The sequence below is a fragment of the Pinus tabuliformis genome, chromosome 6 (genome assembly GCF_031772625.1).
Source record: "Pinus tabuliformis cultivar Carrire ecotype Pingquan chromosome 6, CPIR1, whole genome shotgun sequence".
NCBI lineage: Eukaryota > Viridiplantae > Streptophyta > Pinopsida > Pinales > Pinaceae > Pinus > Pinus tabuliformis.
Genome location: NC_142292.1, coordinates 1,242,168,469 through 1,242,178,324, shown reverse-complemented (window position 1 = coordinate 1,242,178,324; position 9,856 = coordinate 1,242,168,469).

The window sequence follows — 9,856 nt, the reverse complement described above, 5'->3', positions numbered from 1 at the left end:
TATAGGAGTTTTGGAGAAAGGATGAGTCAGCTTGAGGCTGGCATGAAGCTGACTAGTGTCCTCTCCCACTTCAGTTATTCTTCAGTTCTTGAGTCCACTTGGAGGTTCTTGCTTCCACTTGGAGATCTAGATCCTCTTACTCATCACCAGTCGAATTCCCTGATCCAAGTGTCATTTTGGAAGCTTCCTGGGCATTGACACCTTGAGGAATGACTGTGCCACTTGGCCAAACTCGCCCAGCGCAGGTAGCCTTCTTTGCAGTTGACATTCAGCACAGGTACACAGTGGAGCAGTTGACATTCAGCGCAGATGCTCAGTGGAGCAGTTGACATGATCCAGAATTAGCTTGTTTTTGAGTGTTTTCAGGTGGAGAACTGATATTCAGTGCTGTGGTTTGCTGACCTTGTTCCTCTAGGGGTAGGAACAACATGTTTAGGGACTTTGGATCCCTTAGATTATTGACATTTCATGCTTCATGTTGTAAGGCACAAAAATGTCTATAACAGCAAGAAGAGCTTTCAGTTCTGGTACAGGAAAGGTTCCATTGGTGCTTCATATGGATCTCCAATCTGGCTTAGTTTCCGCAGGATTGAATCATATTTCTTAAAGAATTTAATCTGGCATTTTCAAACTGGAAATAAAATTCTTATTGGCAAAGATCGTTTCAAATGTGGTGTTGAAGATTTAAATATACCTGAATCTTTACTGAATTATTTTCACAGAAAAGGCATATTTTACTGGGACAGTTTGATAGCTGAATGGCATGGCCCAATCCCACGGTAGAAAGATGCTGGTGAGTTGCAAATGTCACAAGAGATTGCACAGCAATGGCTTCGCATTAGGATGGGTCTTCGGAACTGTGGCATTTTCCGATCAAGGGATTCAGACTTCCTTACTTGGAACATATCGAAAGAGATAAATGACGTGACAGTAAAAGAGGTTTACCATCATATGATAATGCAGCAGTCTCCCGGCTCCCCTATTTTTCCTCTGATTTTCTGGAAGGATGGCTGCCCATCAAAAATGATCCTATTTGCTTGGCTTGCTTTTCACAATAGAAATTTAACATGGGAGAATTTAATGAAACGTGGATGGCATGGCCCAAATATTTGTTCATTATGCAGATCAAACAGGGAAACTAATGCTCATATATTTTTTGAAATGTAAAAATACAAAGCAGATATGGCTGGCATTAGAAAAAGATTTTGGTTTTCTGCATTGCACACAGGACACAATTCATGAATGGATTCTATGGTGTAGCAGACAGAAAGAAACATGGCGAAGGAACTGTATTCTTTCCCTGTGGAACATATGGAAATGGCGAAACCACAACATCTTTAAAGACGCAAGATTATCATGTTCGGAAATCATCGATAGGATTTCTGTAAATTTAGAAGCTCTCCCACAGAAGACTACCAAGCATAAGAAGATTATACCCGATCTGCTATCATCGGATCACTCATCTTTTCCTGTCGCGTTTTTCGACGGGGCCGCTCAACTAGGTACATGCGGATGTGGGTTTATCATTATGACGAGTGAATCTACACATTTCTCCACATACTGGAACGGAGGTTTCGGCTCCAATAATAAGGCAGAAGCCATCGCTCTTGCTGGTCTCTTAAAATTATGTCTCTTCATTGATATACAATAGGTATCAATTTTCGGAGATTCGAAAGTATTGTTTGATTCAGTAACAAGGAAAAATCATATTTTGGCGCCACACCTGGCTGGCTAGAGGGATAGGATCAACTATTACTGGGGCTGCATGGCTGGCAGTTCTATTGAGCACATCTGCAGGGACAAAAATTCGAAAGCTGATGCACTTTCTAAATTGGGGCTCCTATCTTCACCAGGTTTATGGTATTTAGAGATTTTCTCTGAGGGAGAAACCTTCCAGATCCACGATTTTGCATTCCCGGACTTCTAGTCTCTGATGATCTTCATGTCAACCTACCTCAATCTGCATATGTTTTTATTATGTATTTACATATAGCCTCTCTATACTATGTGAATCGTGATAGTTTATAGGACATATATTGAATTTAGATTTTAACGCGCTGTGAACCATGATATTCCCCACTTGTAGATCTTATGAGCTTAAGTCTATTTTGACAAATGGCCTTTTTAGACCATCTCAGATGTATTTACTTTTTGGACTTTTATATCTCTCATATAATATAAAGCTTTTTTTGTTCTGAAAAAAACAAATAAACTTGTTAATAAAAAGTGGGATTTGACTCGAGAAAAACCCTGGGTACGGCTCTGCAACATGCTGTTACGGGGCTTTGTTTGAACGGGGCTAATAGGCCGGAAACGGCCCTGTAGCGCCCCGTTATACCTTTATCCACATTACCGACCCCTCCTCGCTGAGCCGTTTTTTGTTTTACCTATATGCTGCACCCGACCATATTGGTTTTACCCTTCCTTTTTACTCTGCGGCCTAGGGTTTGTTACCTGCTTCGTTATTTTACCTGCTCTCGGGTTCATCAGCACGTCCGCATCTGGGGATCCCTGCACAGCCGACATCATTAGACCGTTCCTGCTGCGGCAACCTGGCGGTGATCCCACTACTATCTGCGCCCCTCCTAACGGACCTCCTCTTCGGCCAGAGCCGACCCTAGGCAGTTATCTGATCCCAAGGAAGTTACAATGGTAGCCGTTATGGACGACGAGGTGGTCGATTACTCGGCATCCCCGCTGGCTGAGAGCTCCATCTGGCGCTCTACCTTCTCGACCTCCGGAGGGTTTATCAGTGAGAATCTTACAGCTAGCTTTGAGGACCCATCTCTATCGACTGAGCTGTCCATCCCAACGTCTCTGCACTCCGGCGAACCCTCCTCTTGGACTGAGTTCTCAGCGCCCTCTCCGGCTACCCTCGGTTTTCTTGCGGACTGTCTCCATCCCTCGCCTCCGGTTGCTGGTCCCCCCTTACAAGGCCTCCCCGACATTCCCCCTCCGCTCTCTGGGCCACAGGAGATACCCGTCCCCGCTGCATCAAACCCTCCCCCTCCCCCCCCGGCCTCTTCTGGGAGCTACCACCCCATCCCTCCTCTCCCGGAAGTTATTCCCCCTCCCTGCTCGAACCCCAACCCTCTCCCTGATCCCCCGCAGACGACTTCTGGGGCAGCTGAAAACCCTAGCCGTATGTCCGCCCGACCCTCGAAGAAGCAGCGCTGTTATAAATCGAGGTCTGAGGACGTCTTCCTTAGGCTTGAAGAGGACATACAGTGGGGAGATGCTATGGATCTAGCTGACCGTGTACTTGTGGGCCGGATCAGAGGTCGACATATCTCTGCAGACAAATTGAAGCAGTGGGCATCGGAGATCTGGGGCAAATATCTGGCGGAGATGCCCTCTGTCCAGACTTTCGTCAGAGGATGGTTCGCTCTGAGATTTGCAAGGGCGGATCACACCAGTTGGGTCCTCTCTACATTCTGGCACTATGAAAAAGCTCCGGTCCTCCTCAAACGCTGGTCGCCTCTCTTTGACCCAGAGACGGAACAGACTGGAATCGGGCCGATATGGGTCAGACTTCCAGGACTGCCTCCACAATACTGGTCCGAAGACATTTTCAGAAGAATTGGGAACACTCTGGGAACATTCATGGAGTCGGATAAGACATTCATTCAGACGGGGGCGATGGCATACGCCCGGATACTGGTTCATCTTGATACCAGAGGAGGCCTGCACGAACATATCAATATTCAGTGGAAAACATCCACTAGGAAGCAGAAACTGGACTACGAGGGCATCCCATATCGCTGCAGGAGGTGCCATCAGGTGGGACACCTCTACAAAGATTGCCCACTACTACAAAAGGCACAGAAGTCCCCCAATACACAGGACGCCCCGGCAACTACGGTTATGCCTGATCCCCAGGCGACGGTGGCACCACGAGCAGAGCTCAACATTACTTCTGACACGGTGGAAGCTCCATCGGCTCCAAGGCAGAGGAAGCAAGGAGGGCCCCCGGCTCAGCCTCCATCTCCCCCATTGACGCGCTCGAAGGCTGCAAAAGGAGCTGTTTTCTCATCGGGTACGTCTCTCCCCTCAAATGTTTCTGCTTCGCATATACATTTGTTGAATTTTTCACACCCCCTCCCCTCATTACACCCTCTCAGGATTCCCCACCCTTCTTCCCCCTCTGCCCTTGACCTGGTCAAGGCTTCCAATTTGCCTCACCCCCCCTCCCGATCGTACTACCCTACCTGTCCTATCCCCCAACCTTCGGGTTTACTATCCCCCTGCTCCCTCCCTTCCTTTCCCCCTCTCCCTTCCTCCTCGCCCTCCCCCTCGGTTAACTCATCACCGAGGTATGCCACCCGCTCGTCTTCTAAGCGTCTGGAAGCGGACGCTGTTGGGCTGACTGTGGAGCCTCATTTCCTCTCACCTAAGCAAGGTAGAGGCCGCCCCCCAAAATTAAAAAAGGCAAAGGATCAAGCTGGGGTGGATGTCATCCAGGGCAAACAACAAACCATTGACTGGGTACTTAGAGCATCGGCTACCCTCCCCCACCCCCCTCCATGAAAATTATATCCTTCAACTGCAGAGGGCTGGCCAGCCCTGAGAAAAAACTGGCCCTGAAGAGACTCTTATTCTCGGATCCGGTAGATATAATTTTCCTGCAAGAAACTTTATGTAAAGCTGACTTGGCTACATCCATTCTGAGCACATGGCTGCCAGGATGGACTTTCTCTGCCTTGGATGTCTCTGGACGTTCGGGGGGATTAGCCATCGGTTTCAAAAACACTTCCATCAATCTGAAGAACATATGGGGTGGTTTGGGCTACCTGGGGGCAGATGTCTATTCAATGGAACTAGAGGAGGATCTTCGTATCCTCAATGTTTACGGACCCTGCACAAACAGGGAGCAATATTGGAGCAAGCTTATCAACTCCCCCCTCCTTTTAGCTGAGAACACAATTCTTGGGGGAGATTTGAATTTCTCTAAGGGTCATGCTGAATCCTGGGGACATCTGGGGCAGATTGATCCGCTTTCGGACTTCTTTGAGCACCTGTTGGAGGACCACCACTGGATAGATATCCCATCGGCAAAGCTTCAGTATACATGGAAGAATAACAGAGTGGGGGAATACAGCCTTGCCAGAAGATTGGATCGATTTATTATTAAGGAGGCTTTCCACTGCAATCATCCCCGATCCAGGCAATGGGTGGGAAGTGGGGGCATATCGGACCACAGGCCGATATACTTTGAAATTGGAACAAGACTACAGAACAGCAAGGCCCCGTTCAAGTTCAATTCCTCCTGGCTTCGGGATCCTGGATATATCACTCTAATATCTGATTATTGGAGATCACATCCCTTGCTGGATGATGCTGACCCGATCCCTTGCTTTATAAAGAACCTCACTGAAATCAAGGTTCTCTCCAGGAAATGGGCGCACCAAAAGAGGCTCCAAGATGACCAGACGATCTCTCTAGCTGAACAAGCTATTGCTGATCTCGAATCCCTATCTTCGGGCACCTACATCTCCCCGGAACAAAAATCTTCTTATGAAGGTCTCATCAGCCAGAGATCACAAATTCTAAGAGACCGTGAAGCCAGTTGGAGACTTAGGAGCAGAGCTATATGGCTAAAAGAAGGGGATGAGAACACCAAATTTTTTCATCGCTTCGCAAATGGACGGAAAGCGATCAATACAATTTGGGAACTGCAAGATGAACAGGGCCACAGGATCAACAAATCTAGGGAACTTGCTTTTCTAGCCTCCTCCCACTTCAGGAATATATATAAAGCCCCAAGGGAAGCAAATTTGCTAGAAATCATGAGAGTAGCTGAGCTTTTCCCTAGATTTGTGGATGATGAGGACGCTGCTGAGCTCACTAGAGAAATCACTATGGAGGAGATGGAAGCTACCATGAGGGGATTTCAGAGGGACAAAAGCCCGGGCCCTGATGGATGGCCCATTGAGTTCTACTTAGCTTTCTTTGAGCTTATCGGTCCGGACCTCCTCAAAGTAATCAATCAGTGCTGCCACTCAGGCATTCCTCCGGCCATCAAATCCACTTTCATTGCCCTGATCCCTAAATCAGATAAGCCTACCTCTTTCAATGACTTCCGGCCTATCTCGCTCTGCAACTGCCTCTATAAGATCTGGGCCAAAATTCTAGCTAACAGACTTCGGCCCATCCTCTCGACCCACATATCCCCTGAACAATTTGCCTTTCTTCATCGCCGCCAGATTCATGAAGCTATAGGCACCGCTCAGGAACTTCTTCATTCGATGCATGTTAAGCGCTTGAAAGGTATGATCCTTAAAGTTGACCTATCCAAAGCCTTTGATAGGGTAAATCACCTCTATATCCGCATGCTCCTCACCCACCTGGGTTTCCCCTTCATCTACATCAAATGGATAATGAGTTGCATCTCAGAGGTCTCGTACAGTGTCCTACTCAATGGGTCCCCCACTCCTATCTTTACAGCTGAGAGAGGCCTTCGCCAGGGATGTCCCTTATCCCCCCTTCTTTTCCTTCTCATCATGGAAGGGCTTAGCAGATTGATAGCATCAGAACACAGTAGGGGAAGGATAAAAGGGATCAAAATCACTGATAACTGTTCTCTCACACATCTGCTGTTTGTGGACGATGTGCTTATTTTCTTAAATGGTAGCTTGGCCGACTCCTCTGCTTTACGACATGTTTTTGATCTCTTCCAGAAGGCCACAGGAATGATTATCAACATCCAAAAATCGACTCTCACTGTTACTGGTTGCTCTGCCAATGAGATAAGTTTCACGGAAAACCGCTTCCCTTTTCAAATTCATCAGATGGAGGCAGGTCTAAAATACCTGGGCTTCCGGGTAAAGCATGGGGGATATAAAATTGCGGACTGGACCTGGCTCATAGCCAAGGTGGAGAAAAGACTAAATGTATGGTACAACAGATATCTTACCAGGGCTGGGAGACTCACTCTCATAAAAGCTGTCCTGGAGGCTACACCAGTGTATTGGATGTCGCTGGCATGGATCCCCAGAGGTATTTTAAACCGACTACAAAGGATCTGCTGTGGTTTTCTATGGAAAGGAAATAAACAAGGGAACCTTTTCGCATGGGTCAAATGGGATACTATAGCAAGGCCAAAAAAATGGGGAGGATGGGGCATCAAAAGACTAGATCTCTTCTCAAAAGCTCTGGCAGCAAAACTAGGTTGGCAGCTGCTCACAACCAACAGCCTTTGGAAAAGGGTTGTAGAGGATAAATATATAGCCCCGGAGAGTATACACAGCTGGATCCGCAGGGAACAAAGAGAACAGGGAAGACACTCTAACATCTGGAAAGCGGTCATCACTTCCCTCCCTCTCATTCGGGACGGCTTAACTTGGCGGATTCATCAAGGGAATTCAGTCCGCATAGGCATCGACCCTTGGATTGGATGTGGCAACACCCATCAGATCACAACACAGTTAAGGGAGCATCTGACGGAACAGGGCATCACTCATATTGCACATATAGCTGATAATGAAAATTCCAGCTTATTCCAACAAGCCTGGAAATCTGCTCTAGTCCTACACATCCCGGATCAGTGGAGGACTGAATGGGAGAACTACATTGATGCGCTTAGCCAAGCACGCATCAGAATTACAGAGGAGGATGATGTGTTGGTATGGGCTCATGCAAAAAATGGTGCATACACTCCGAAGGAAGGGTACCTGCAGCTTATGAATCAACACCAGCCTGAACATCCACAGCAGTGGTGGAAGGCCATCTGGCAGCTCAAAGCAGCCCCCAGGACCCGAATGCTCATGTGGGCCATCCTATTCAACAAAATACCTACTGGATCCAATCTGAAGAAAAGGTCTTTCCATGGACCTTTCTGGTGCCACTTATGTAGGAACAGTGATGAAGACACAGAACATCTTTTCTTACATTGCCCTGTGGTAATGGAACAATGGTCCCTCATCACCTCTTGTCTCCCCTCCCCCCACAGATGGCACGGACAAACCATCATGGAAGCCTGGATGCACTGGTTTGAACACCACTCGGGCAAGGCTCGGAACATCCCTCTCCTTATGTGCTGGTCTATCTGGATGGCGCGCAATCGCTCCATTTTCGACCAAAAGCTCCCATCCTAGCCTACCATCAGAGCACACATCATGGCTGATTATGCACTCCTCCCGGACGACCCTCCCTCGGCCCCGCCCCGAACCATCTCCCCCGAGTACATTGACAAATCCTACCCCTGGGCCTACTTTGATGGCTCAGCCCAAGCCATTGGCTGTGGCGGGGGCGCACTTCTCTACTTCCGGGAAACCCACTGTTTCAAATTACAGATGTTCTTGGGAAGAGGCACTAACAATTTCGCTGAGCTCTCCACAGCCATGAATCTGATTCATTTTGCACTAGAGAAACATTGCACAAAACTACAATTATTTGGAGATTCTCAAATAGTTTGTAATTGGCTCAACAGAAAATCTAATTGCAATGTCTATTCTTTACATCACCTGCTGGAGGAATCACACAGGCTAATTGCTGCTTTTGAAAAATTTGATTGTAAACATATATACAGGGAGCGCAACTCAGGGGCAGACCAACTGTCCAAGCAAGCAGCGCAAAGGCAAGAGGAAGATTGGCTAGTGGAGGAAGACATGGATGGGACCATCTACCGCTACCATCATAGGCCTTTTATAGACCTATGAGCTCAAAGAGAAAACTTTCAGTAGATCGGCACCATCCTTCTGTTTACTTTTTTGTTTTTTCTCTTACACGGTGTACATGAACACCATAGTTATTCTACAGCAACATGTTTCTATGTTATCAGTTTTTGGATACTTCACGGTCGACACAGGCTGGAACTTTTATTAGAATTTTTGGTTATTTTGCTCTGCTGAACATGCGCGGAGATATGGGTATTTACAGAACTTTGGATCTCCCTGCGTGGAGGAAAAGATAAGTTTTCTTTTTTGGTTTTTCCTTTTGGCACAGAACATATGGACGAATATACATGATATTGTATGTATATACCATGCTTCTGAACAGAGAGGGAGACGGCCTCACTTGGTATATGTTATCACATCTACAAAATGTAACTTTCTATTGACTAATGGAAATTACGACTTTTTTCTACGTGAAAAAAAAAAGTGGGTTGGTGAGGGGAGAGCTTGGATAAAATATAATATTGTAGTAAATAAATGTCTTTCGAATTAATCACATCCTTAGGACAAGGTGAAAAAATCAATCGATCTTCAAGAATAAATAGTATGGATGCATCATTGCTCAGAGTTAGTCGTTGAAAACTAGTAGGTAGTGAATTAGTTATTAAGGTAAATAAAATAATATTCTAAATTGGTTGTGAGCAATTATTTATTAAAATATTATATATTTCGTTATAAAGTAGTTGTTAGGAATTTATTTATCATAATTATATATATTAATTTTTAATATAGTAAGAATAATTCATAAATTAATTAAAATAATACCATAAGGGTTAAGAATTAGTTACAAAATATTATTTATTTATAAAGTAATTGTTAGGAGTTTATTTCAATTATATTAAATAAATAAATTTATAATATTGCAAAAATTAAATAATAATAAAGTTATAGGTTTAAGAATTGGTTACAAAATTTTTTGGTCAGCTCGTGGAAGATCTGTAAATTAATCGCGCTCCTGAGAAACCTAGTGTGCGTGCTCGCTGCCTGCCGCCTTCAGTTCTCTGGTCTACGCCCCCATTCTTCCTGATGGCCCCTCCGAAGGCTCCACCGGAGGAGGTTGCACAGCAGCAGGCTTTCTCAACCCTTGTCAGTTCCCTGCCGCCTCAATGAGATCGCCCAACCCTTTCAAAATTTGTAAAAAAAAATAGAAGGACTTTAGGAGGTTTCCCTTCCTCCTACTCTTC